The sequence below is a fragment of the Chinchilla lanigera genome, unplaced genomic scaffold (genome assembly GCF_000276665.1).
Source record: "Chinchilla lanigera isolate Chin_1 unplaced genomic scaffold, ChiLan1.0 scaffold00149, whole genome shotgun sequence".
NCBI classification, from domain to species: domain Eukaryota; kingdom Metazoa; phylum Chordata; class Mammalia; order Rodentia; family Chinchillidae; genus Chinchilla; species Chinchilla lanigera.
In genome coordinates this window covers 1993530-2003262 of record NW_004955550.1, presented here as the reverse complement: position 1 = coordinate 2003262, position 9733 = coordinate 1993530, and the positions used below count along the sequence as shown (strand labels likewise).

Sequence of the window (9733 nt, the reverse complement as noted above, 5' to 3'; positions counted from 1 at the left end):
CCCGCGCAGCCGCCGGCGCACAGGGCGGGCCCGCCCGGGAGGAGGGTGTCTACGCGGGGCCGGGCCGCGTGGCTCGGCTTGCGGGTTAGCGGGGCGGCGAGCAGAGGACGGAGCTTCGCACTCAGAAGAAAGCTAACTCTGGGGACAGACACTTTTTCCCTTTGTCGTTGTACCCCTTTCAGGACTGTTAGAAAAAGACGTTTTCCCTGTACGCATGTACTGCTTGAAAGCGAAAGGCGAACACACAAAATGAAGTCGCCTCCTTCCTCTCTGGCCCCGGCGAGGAGCAGGGCGTCGGCGGGCGGGGGACGCGCGGCGGGGAGGGCTGACGCGCACAGGCGGGACGTCCGGGAGTCAGGAGACCGGAGACGGCTGCCAGGCTGCGGGCCTGCTCGGTGTGTACACTTGAACATGGCCTGTTCGCCACCGCTGCCTGTCCACTCTAAGAAAGGGCCTTTCTTTATCCAAGCAGCGTGGGGGAGTTTCCTTTTGGCGCGTTTTCTTTTTCTTATGCCCGAGGCCAAGGCAGATCTTTCTCGCACGCTGCTTACCGCCCTCACAGACCCCGCCCGCGCACCGCGGGAATTCCGCGCTGTGGGCCGGCCTTCCGCTAGGCACTGTAAACAGCAGCGATTGGACAATGAAGCCGCCGGTCAGATTTCCCAGATACCCGGATGTGAAGCGGTACGCGATACAAAGACGAACTTCCATCCCCCCACTCTGTCTGGTACAGTGGCCAATAACCAGTCTTCAGGTACTAAGTGACAGGAAAGATAGCCAGTTACAAACTAGTTTGTGTCACGCATGTGGAAATTGTGGGGTTTAGCCTCACCCACTGCTGATTGTGATTGGGCAGAATTGTGAAGAGCGGTAAAACTGTCTAATTAGCAGTTGGAGCGAAAAAAGGCACAGCCAATAGGAAAGCTCTTGCGAATAGGGCGGGGGCTAGGCCTTCGCCTCGGCGGCAGAGGAGACTCGGGGGCCATTTTGTGAAGAGACGGAGACTGAGCGGTTGCGACCGCGTCGTCGACCTCGAGCAGCAGTCGACTTCTCCACGTAGAACCTGGGAGTAGGAGATTCGGAATCGAATCTCTTCTCTCATCCCTCTCCTGGTAAGTGTAGAGGGTGGACGGCAGCGATGCGCTGGGTTGCTCAGGGGGCTCGAGGGAGTGTGGGAGAGAAAGACGCAGGAATTCTCACTCGGTCAGTACCAGGCCCCGTTTGTCGGGGTGAAGTGGGGAGAGTTTCTCAGGCCGTAGCCTCTGCGTAGCTTTAACCTACTTTACTCCAGGCTGCTACCGTCGGGCAGAACGTCCTTTGTCGCTCTGGCGTTTAACGGCTGCTTTTCTTTTCCTTTTCTACGACCGTCAAGACTCGCAGAGATGGCGAAAGTGAAGATTGAGCTGCTTGTTAACATAATTGAAGTTAATGTATTATTGATGCCTTTTTTCCGTTTGTTGCTTTAAATTTATTTTTGCTTTTTGGAATGTTATTTGAGACAGGGTCTCTTTATTCCAGTCTGGCCTTCAACTCAGGGCGATCCTCCTGTCTCAGCCTCAACTGCTAGAATTTCTTGGGTGCGTCAGCACGCCGGCTGCCTTAAATTTAAAATTTAGGCGGGGACTAGAACAGGATCGTCAAATAGATGTTTTGCGAGCCTCTGAATTCCGGATCCTGCTAAATGCCATAAGGGTAGTATTTTAATCCTAGAGCTAGTTTTTTGGGGGGTGGTGGTGGTACTTTTTGTAATTTAGGCTGGCTTTTTTTTTTTTTTTTTTTCCGTTTTGGAGACAGTCTCGCTTTGCAGTTCAGGCTGGTCTTGAACTCACTTTGTAGTCCAGGCCGGCTTCGAACTCAAGATCATCCTGCTAAGCCTCCCCCGGGCTGGGATTACAGGCGTGCGCTACCACGCCCGGCAAGGCTGGCTTTTAATTTGTTCTGTAGCCCTGGCTAGCCCCGGACTGGCGGCGATCCTTCTGCCTCAGGCGCCCCCCCTCGCGTGCGCCGCCATGCTGGACACTAATTTGTTTTTTATTGACCACTTTTCATTTTCTTTGTAACCAGATGATGGAACTCGAACTGGTTATTTTCTCTTTGGTTTGTAAAAGGAAGTTTTGTAGCCTAATTAACACTAATAATTACAGCTGACTTTTTGTCTGCAGGTTACAAATCACTTGAAATATATAAGTTAGTGGGACTTTGCTTCAGGTAGGTATTCCTTTCTCAGTTAGAAACTAAGGCATAAGGTTGTCAGGATCATATTAAATCAGTAGCAACCCTACCAAGGAATTTGACCAGTAGGTAGGTCAGGTAGTTTTACTTAATAATTGGAATGGTAGGTACTTAAATACTATTTTAATCTTGAGGAGAACCCAATTTAGAGAAACGCCAAGGAACTGGAAATTTTGAAACTGTCGTTGGGAAAAGTGATTACAAGATTTGTGGTTGATTTCCAAAGATGAAAAACTTAAAAATTAACTTTGCCGCATACTCTGGCATGAATCAATCCCATCCTTCTAGAATGTCAAAAATGCTATTACAGTGCCTACTATTTACTTGGTACTGAAACTGCATTAATTTTTTTTGTAAATTAAGAATTAAAGCCGATCTGGTGGTGCATGCTTGTAATGCCAGCACTGGAGAGGCTGAGGCAGGACGATCATTGTCATTTCAAGGCCAGCCTGGGCTACAAAGTGAGCTCAAGGCCAGCAAGAATTGCATAGGGAGACCTGTCTCAAAAAAGACCAAAAAAAAAAAAAGAATTGGGGTTTGATGTGTAATTTAGTGATAAAGAGCTTACATAACCTATGGAGGGTCTGGGTTCAATTCCCAGTATAGCAAAAACAAAAACAAAAAAACCCTAAAAACCCCTGATATGATAAATCATAAAAAATGATGACACAGGTCTTTAGTGTCACATTCACTTACTGGAAGGTCACTTTAAAAAATCCATGTGCAAGATTTGGTTGATGGTATTTTCACAAAAATAAGTGCTTTTAAGTACAGTATAAAACAGTACTGCACAAATTTACCCCGGAAACCGGCTTGGTAGAAAAGAGATCAAAAATATGGTCTTTATTTTTGCTTTACTGGGAATCAAACTCTGAGGGACGTTCAGCACTGTTCTAGCCATATATTTGAGCCAGGATTTTGCTAAATTCCCCAGGTTGGGCTTGAGTTTGTAATCCTGTCTCAGCTTTTGTCAGTGCTGGGACACAGGCCTGTGCCACCAATCCTGGCTGCCTTTCATTTTTAAAAGCATAAACATTTGTATTACACAAGGGTTTAAAACTGATTTCTTGCTGGGTGTGGTGGCGCACGCCTGTAATCCCAGCACTTGGGAGGCTGAGGCAGGAGGATCGTTGTGAGTTCGAGACCAGTCTGGGTTACAAAGTGAGCTCAAGGCCAGCCTGAACTGCCTAGGGAGACCCTGTCTCAAAAAGAAAAAACAAAAACTAATTTCTCAATGGCTAGGTGTGGTGGTACACCCTGTGATCTCAGCACTGACAGGCTGAGGCAGGAGGATCACTACAAATTCAAGGCCATCCTGGATTAGGTAGGGAATCACCCTGTCTCAAAAAAAACCAAAAACGAAAACTGGTTTTTCAATGCTCAGTGATTAGAAGTGAGATGTGAGGGCAGTAATTGATTTAATAGGAAGTAATCTATTAAGTATTAGTAAATGTCAAAAATTAATACGGAGCAATTACTGGTAGCTGTTGAAATTTTCTTAGAAATAGAGATTTTTGAGGATCATCATGTACGAAGGTAACAGAAATTCCTGAGTTAATACCAGGCACTCCAGCTGAAAAATTAGTGTCAATTCTAATGTGTTCTCAACTAGGTAAGCATTGTTTACATTTTCAATTTAGAAGGGTTTAAAAGGAACGAAGTTGCAGGTATTTGGACCTCCTTTATTGCCTATGTGAATCATTCTTGGGAACACTTGTTATTTGGTGTTCCTTCTGTATTTAAACATTCTTAGGGTTTATAATTAGATCTATAGAATTTGACATTACATGTGACCTTGTTTTGTATGGAATGGCAGTTAGAAATAAGCAAGGAATACACAGTATTCCAAAATAGCTAGGTGTTCTAATTTTAAAGATTAAGTATGGGCCGCCGATATAGCTCAGTGACGCAAGTGCCTGCCTGGCAAGCGCAAGGTCCTGAGTTAGATTCCCGGTACCACACACAAAAAATTAAATATATTAATGGTGAGTGTGAGAAGTGTTAATTAACTAGAGAGTGTAAACCATGGAAAGAAGTTGGCGTAGGAGTTAGAACTACATTTTTCCCCCGTTGCTGATTTTATCTCATTTTTGGGCAACTCAGTTAAAACTTCTGCATTTTAGTTTTATAGTTACAAAATAAGGGAACTGTTTCTTTGAATTTCTGTAATTAAAGTCATTTGTTGTGAAGGGCTGAAAAGTGCAGGAAGTTTTATGATTATGTTTTCTACATTAATAATTGTGAATTGCTTTCAAGCAGTATGTCAGTATGTTGTCTTTGAGGAACATTTGTTCATACTTCCAGTATATATTCATTTTCATTGGGTACTGGAAAGATTATGATTTTGTACATGTTAGATTTACTAGAGGAAAAAGACAAAAAATAAATAAATAAATAAATAAAAATTTTTAGCCAGGCGTGGTGGCGCATACCTGTGATCCCAGTGCTTGGGAGGCTGAGGCAGGAGGATCACTGAGTTCGAGACCAGCCTGGGCTACAAAGTGAGCTCAAGGCCAGCCTGAACTGCATAGGGAGACCCTGTCTCAAAAAAGACAAAAAAATAAATAAATAAAGATTTATTGGAGGATCTGGCAAAAACCAGTGGTGCTAGATGAAGCGTAGCTAGGGGTGTTCATTATAGATGATGAACGTTTTGGATTTAGAAAAGGAAAAAAAAAAAACATTTTAACTTCCCTTGGAAGAGTCACTGAATCAGTGTGAAAGATAATATTTATAAGATAATATTTATAAGATAAGGTTTACTTTTTTCAATTTTTTTTTCTGCCTTTTTTTGAGACAGGGTCTTGCTGTGCAGTTCAGGCAAGCCTTGATTGAGCTCACTTTGTAGCCCAGGCTGTCCTTGAACTTGCAAGGATCCTCCTGGCTCAGCCTCCCAAGTGTTGGGATTACAGGCTTGCACCCCCATGCCTGGCAAGGTTTTTTTTTTGTTTTTTTTTTTTGAAATTTTTTTTCTCTTAAACTTTTAGTACAATATCTTGTGTAGTTTAGGCTGGCTTCAAACTTGGAGTGATCCTCCTTCCTCAGCCTCCCTGAGTGCTGGCATTACAGACATATGCTTCACAGCATGGCAGTGTTGTGTTTTGTTTTGGGACAGTGTCTCACTGTGTGCTTCAGGCTGGCCTCAAACTTGGCCAGGATTCTCCTGCTTCAGCTTCCTGGGTACTGGGATTATAGGTGTGCGCCATCACAGCTGGCTTCCCTTTTTTTGTTGGTTAAAGCATAAGAATTTCTAATTGGGTTAGTCTGATGGGGCTTTAGAATTGGATCTGTAGCCAGGCATGATGGTGCGCCTATAATCCCAGCACTTGGGAGGCTGAGGCAGGAGGATCATTAAGAGTTGGAGACCAGTCTGGCCTACAAAGTGAGTTCGAGGTCAGCCTGAACTGTGCAGTGAGACCGTGTCTCAAAAAGAAAAAAAAAATTGGATCGGTAGTACAAGCAAGTAATGGTGCTCATGCTGGTGGTTGTCAGTTTGCTGAGAGTACTTGTAGAAGGAATCCAGACCTTAGGGGATTTTTACAAAGTATTATCTAGTGATACTCTTAATTGAAAAAATGTTACAAAAAATTGCTTATTTGGATCCCCCCTTTTTTTAGTTGAAGCACATCAATTTAACATGTCTTTTAGGGGAGACATCTTGACATAGAAGGATATAAATGCTTTCACGGTATTGCTTTTTTAGCTTGTGGCACGCTTGCAAAGGATTTGCTTGTGGATGAGTCGTGAAGTTAACATCTGAAGAAAAAACTTGTTTCATGGTACCGGGGATTGAACCCAGAGCCTTCTCTTTACATTCCCAGCGTGCCTTCATGTTTTAAATTTTGAAACAGGTTCTCCCCAAGTTGCCCAGGCTGGACTTGAATTTTTGATTCCTCTTTCCCAACCTCCAGTGCTGGGATTACAGACATGTACCCCACCCTTGAATCTTGATAATTTTTGTGCAGGTTTAGACTGTGATTCTGAATAAGAACGCTGCATTGTTAATTCCAAAATACTGACTCAGAACAGGTAACATTCAAATGTATACTTTCTAAAATTTTACACATAAACTTTATGTAGTTTTTACACATAAACTTTATATAGTTTTTGCACAATTAAGTTTAAAAGTAACTTACACATCATGCTCGAGTTTGTCGACTTTAAAAATTTGTTAAAATCTTGGTACCTGTTCTGTTGCTGTAATAGTTGATATTTTTGGCTCAAGAAATCAGTTTTCCAAACTCAGCTTAATCACTTTAAACACTCAGTTTAGCTGAGTGTGGTGGCACACACCAGTAATCCCAGCCCTGGGGAGGCAGAGAGAGGAGGATTGTCACACATTTGAGGCCAGCCTGTGCTGCATAGTGAGTTCAAGGCCAACCTGAATGATGTAGTGAGACCCTGTCTCAAAAAACCAGAAAATAGATGCTTGAGTTGACTGAAGTTTGAAGGGACAATATAAGACTTCATGGCTAAATAATGAAATGTGACTAGAACCATTTCATGTTTATTTGCATAGTGAGCTACAATCTAATTGCAGTTCTCCTACTTAATATAACCATCAGTTTGTGTCAGGTATCAGGTTCTTTTAATCTATACCTTGTAATTAGTGGTGATGTATTGAAGTGAACCACAGACATTCCACAAGGACCAGAATGTTTTCATCTGTTTATGACATTAAATTCTCAGTGGCCACATAGATAAGCATTCCCTTTCATATGTATGATTTTCTTCATTGTCAGTAGACAGAAAGGGCTCCTTGAACATCTTTTCCCTATCAGGCCTTGTGGTTTGATCACTTATTCTCTCTCTGCTTTTTTCTTTCTTCAGTATTGGGGGTTGATCCCAGGGGCCTTGGTGAATACTAGGCAAGGCTTTTACCACAGACCTATATCCCCCTGTCCTTTTATTTTGAGACAGGGTCTTGCCAAGCTGCTCAGGCTGGGCTCAGACTTGGGATCCTTCTGCCTCAGCTTCCCAGGCAGCTGGAATGACAGGCATGTACCACGGATCTGAGCTCACTCATTGGTTTTGAGAATAGATGACTCATCTCTAGTGTATATCTTCGTGGTAGACTATTTAAAATACCTTTGGTCTGTGTTAAGTACATGGACTTAAAATTTTAAAACCTATGAATCTGCTTACCTTTTCAAGTATTGGACATTTGTTCACTTCTTTTATCTCTATGTTGGCCTGGTTCTTTATTTTCTTTGCCCAAACTGCTGATTATCAACATGAATGTTCAAATGTACACTCCTTTGGAGCCCCTAAGGGGATGTTGACATATATTTAGTTAATTTTAATTACCTATTGGTGTTACAGAATTGTAAAGACAGTCACTGGTAAAAGTGATGATTCTATAAAGGCTCTTCCCATCCCAGTGAAATGTTATGCTTTACCAAAATGTGTTAGATGCAATAGACAGATGTTTCTGTCAGGGGTTAGGGCACAACATTTCTGAGGAACTCTGACTCAATCTGTCCCTTCTCCTTTCACAGGGCAGCAAGGCGAAACCCCATCCCTACTCACTGGAGCTCAGCTTTGATTTTTAACCTCCTTTCCCCACCCTTTCAGAACACACACATTCCCATTTCAAAACCGATTTTATAAAGACATTTTATACATAATGATGCAACATGGTGTGCACTACAGCAAATTTACAGGTGTTTTTTTTTAACTGTTTCCAAAAACGGGACCTGGATTTAAGATGTAATTTTTAATATTTCTATTTTTTAGCAGTTGGGTTAGAGGAGGAGCCTTTTAGCCTCTTATAAACTGACCTCTCTACTTCCTCGTGTATTTTTAAGATTGATGGATGATGTGGAAAGGGCTTTGCTTGTCTGCTACTGAGAACATTACCCTTGCGGTTTTTGTGGAAACTGCTTTTGGAAAGAAAAGAAATGAACTTTACTTACTTGACATTTTTTCACCTCCCGTTTTTCTAATCTGGGCTATTTTTATTTTTGTTTTTTTACAGTGAGATTTTTTTGATCTTCAGCTACAGTAAGTTACTCCAATTTTTTTTTTACATTTTTCCTGACTTTCCGCTGATTTCCTTTTTATTGTTGTTACTAGTTATTATTATTATTATTATTATTATTAATTATTTATTATTATACTTATGATGGTGATGATGATGATGATAATGACACTGATGATTTTTAACCGGATTAAAATCGAGTTTTTCTGAATGTTTGTAAGAATTTCTTCGGCCTCCTGATTAACTTTGGAATTTTACACCTTGGGAGAGAAAGCAAAGGCATTAGCATTTTTAAGTGGATTGATCACATAAACCTTCTCTCCCAACCTCACCCTTGCCCTCAACCCCTTCCCCACACTGGAAATAATTTTACTGGAAATAATTTTACTGGCTGTTAAGTCTGTGACCTTATTTTTCCTGATCTTTAACTTAACTGTTTTAGAGCATCTCTGGACGTCTGTATTTTTAATTTTTTTTATTTTTGTTTTTTATTTTTAATCTTTGATTTGTTAAATTTTTAAACTGTGCTGCAATAAAATGTGTGTGGTACTACTTAACACCTATTACAGTGATGGCATTTTCGTGGAAAGCCATCTTCCTCCTGTTTCCCTTGAAAATCCCATCCTGCTTTTCCTGTACACTACTCCTCACAAACCACAAGCTGCAGCAACATGGATGCCCAGCCTGGAGCAGCATCAGCCAGGATGACCTGGAGCCAGGGGGGCCTTCGGAACAGATGCACACCCTTCCTGGGTGATGGTAAGAGGTGTAAGGTCCACTTGGTTTCATTGCAAAGACTAGGAAGCAGACTCATTTTAGTTGATGTGGTGTAGGTTATAGCCCCTGGAAGCGTTTAGGTTAACCCTTTTGGGTATAGAGCTTGTGATATTTTCCAGGAGAGGCATCTTCAATTTTTGTGTACTAGTGTAACAGTTTTCAATTAACTGGGGCTAATTAGAGAGTTTTTGGTAATCAGAGGAGCTGAAATTTACACTTCAGATTGAAACGTCTTGTTTTAATAGCAATAAGGCAAGGACATGCTAGAGAGTCTTTTTTCTTATATTACTGCAAATTAGTAAAAATGTCACTTAATCTTTAGGTTTGTGGTAGTATCCTGGATTATATTAGCTAAATTTAATGTGAGTCATACCACAAAAGACATGCTATACTAATAGAATGTTATTTCATTGCAGGATTTTTTTCAGGCATTAAGGGAGGGTAGGGTTTTTAATTGCAGAAAGCAGAAGATAAAACATTTAATTTCTGCATCCAGATTAAGGAGGATATAAGGCTAAATCCTTTTCCAGTTCTGATTTGAAGTCCAGTTACCTATTGGACTGTCTAGTGTGTTTGCTGTGGTGGTAGTAAGAGCCTTTTCACTTCTTATAAACTGACCTTTGTGCTTCCTGTATTTTTATGAGGATTGAAAAGAATAAATAATGCAGAGATTGGTGAAAACATGACTAGCTAGAGTTAAGAATTTTTTTAACCTTTAGTATTTTAGTTACTACAGTGAAATGT

General features: G+C 41.5%; 1 protein-coding gene across 4 annotated transcripts in view; it reads left to right on the top strand.

The window, feature by feature from the left end:
- Positions 1–965: 965 nt before the first annotated feature.
- Hnrnpc (heterogeneous nuclear ribonucleoprotein C (C1/C2)) overlaps positions 966–9733 on the top strand; it is a 52323-nt gene continuing 43555 nt past the window's right edge. For 2 of the 4 annotated variants that reach the window (XM_005412105.2, XM_005412104.2), the window contains exons 1-2: positions 966–1112; positions 8210–8235. The gene's annotated coding sequence lies outside the window, so the exon portion shown is untranslated. Of the gene's footprint in view, positions 1113–7730; positions 7896–8209; positions 8236–9733 lie in introns of all 4 variants that reach the window. The other 2 variants (XM_013508584.1, XM_005412106.2) reach the window with 2 other exon arrangements.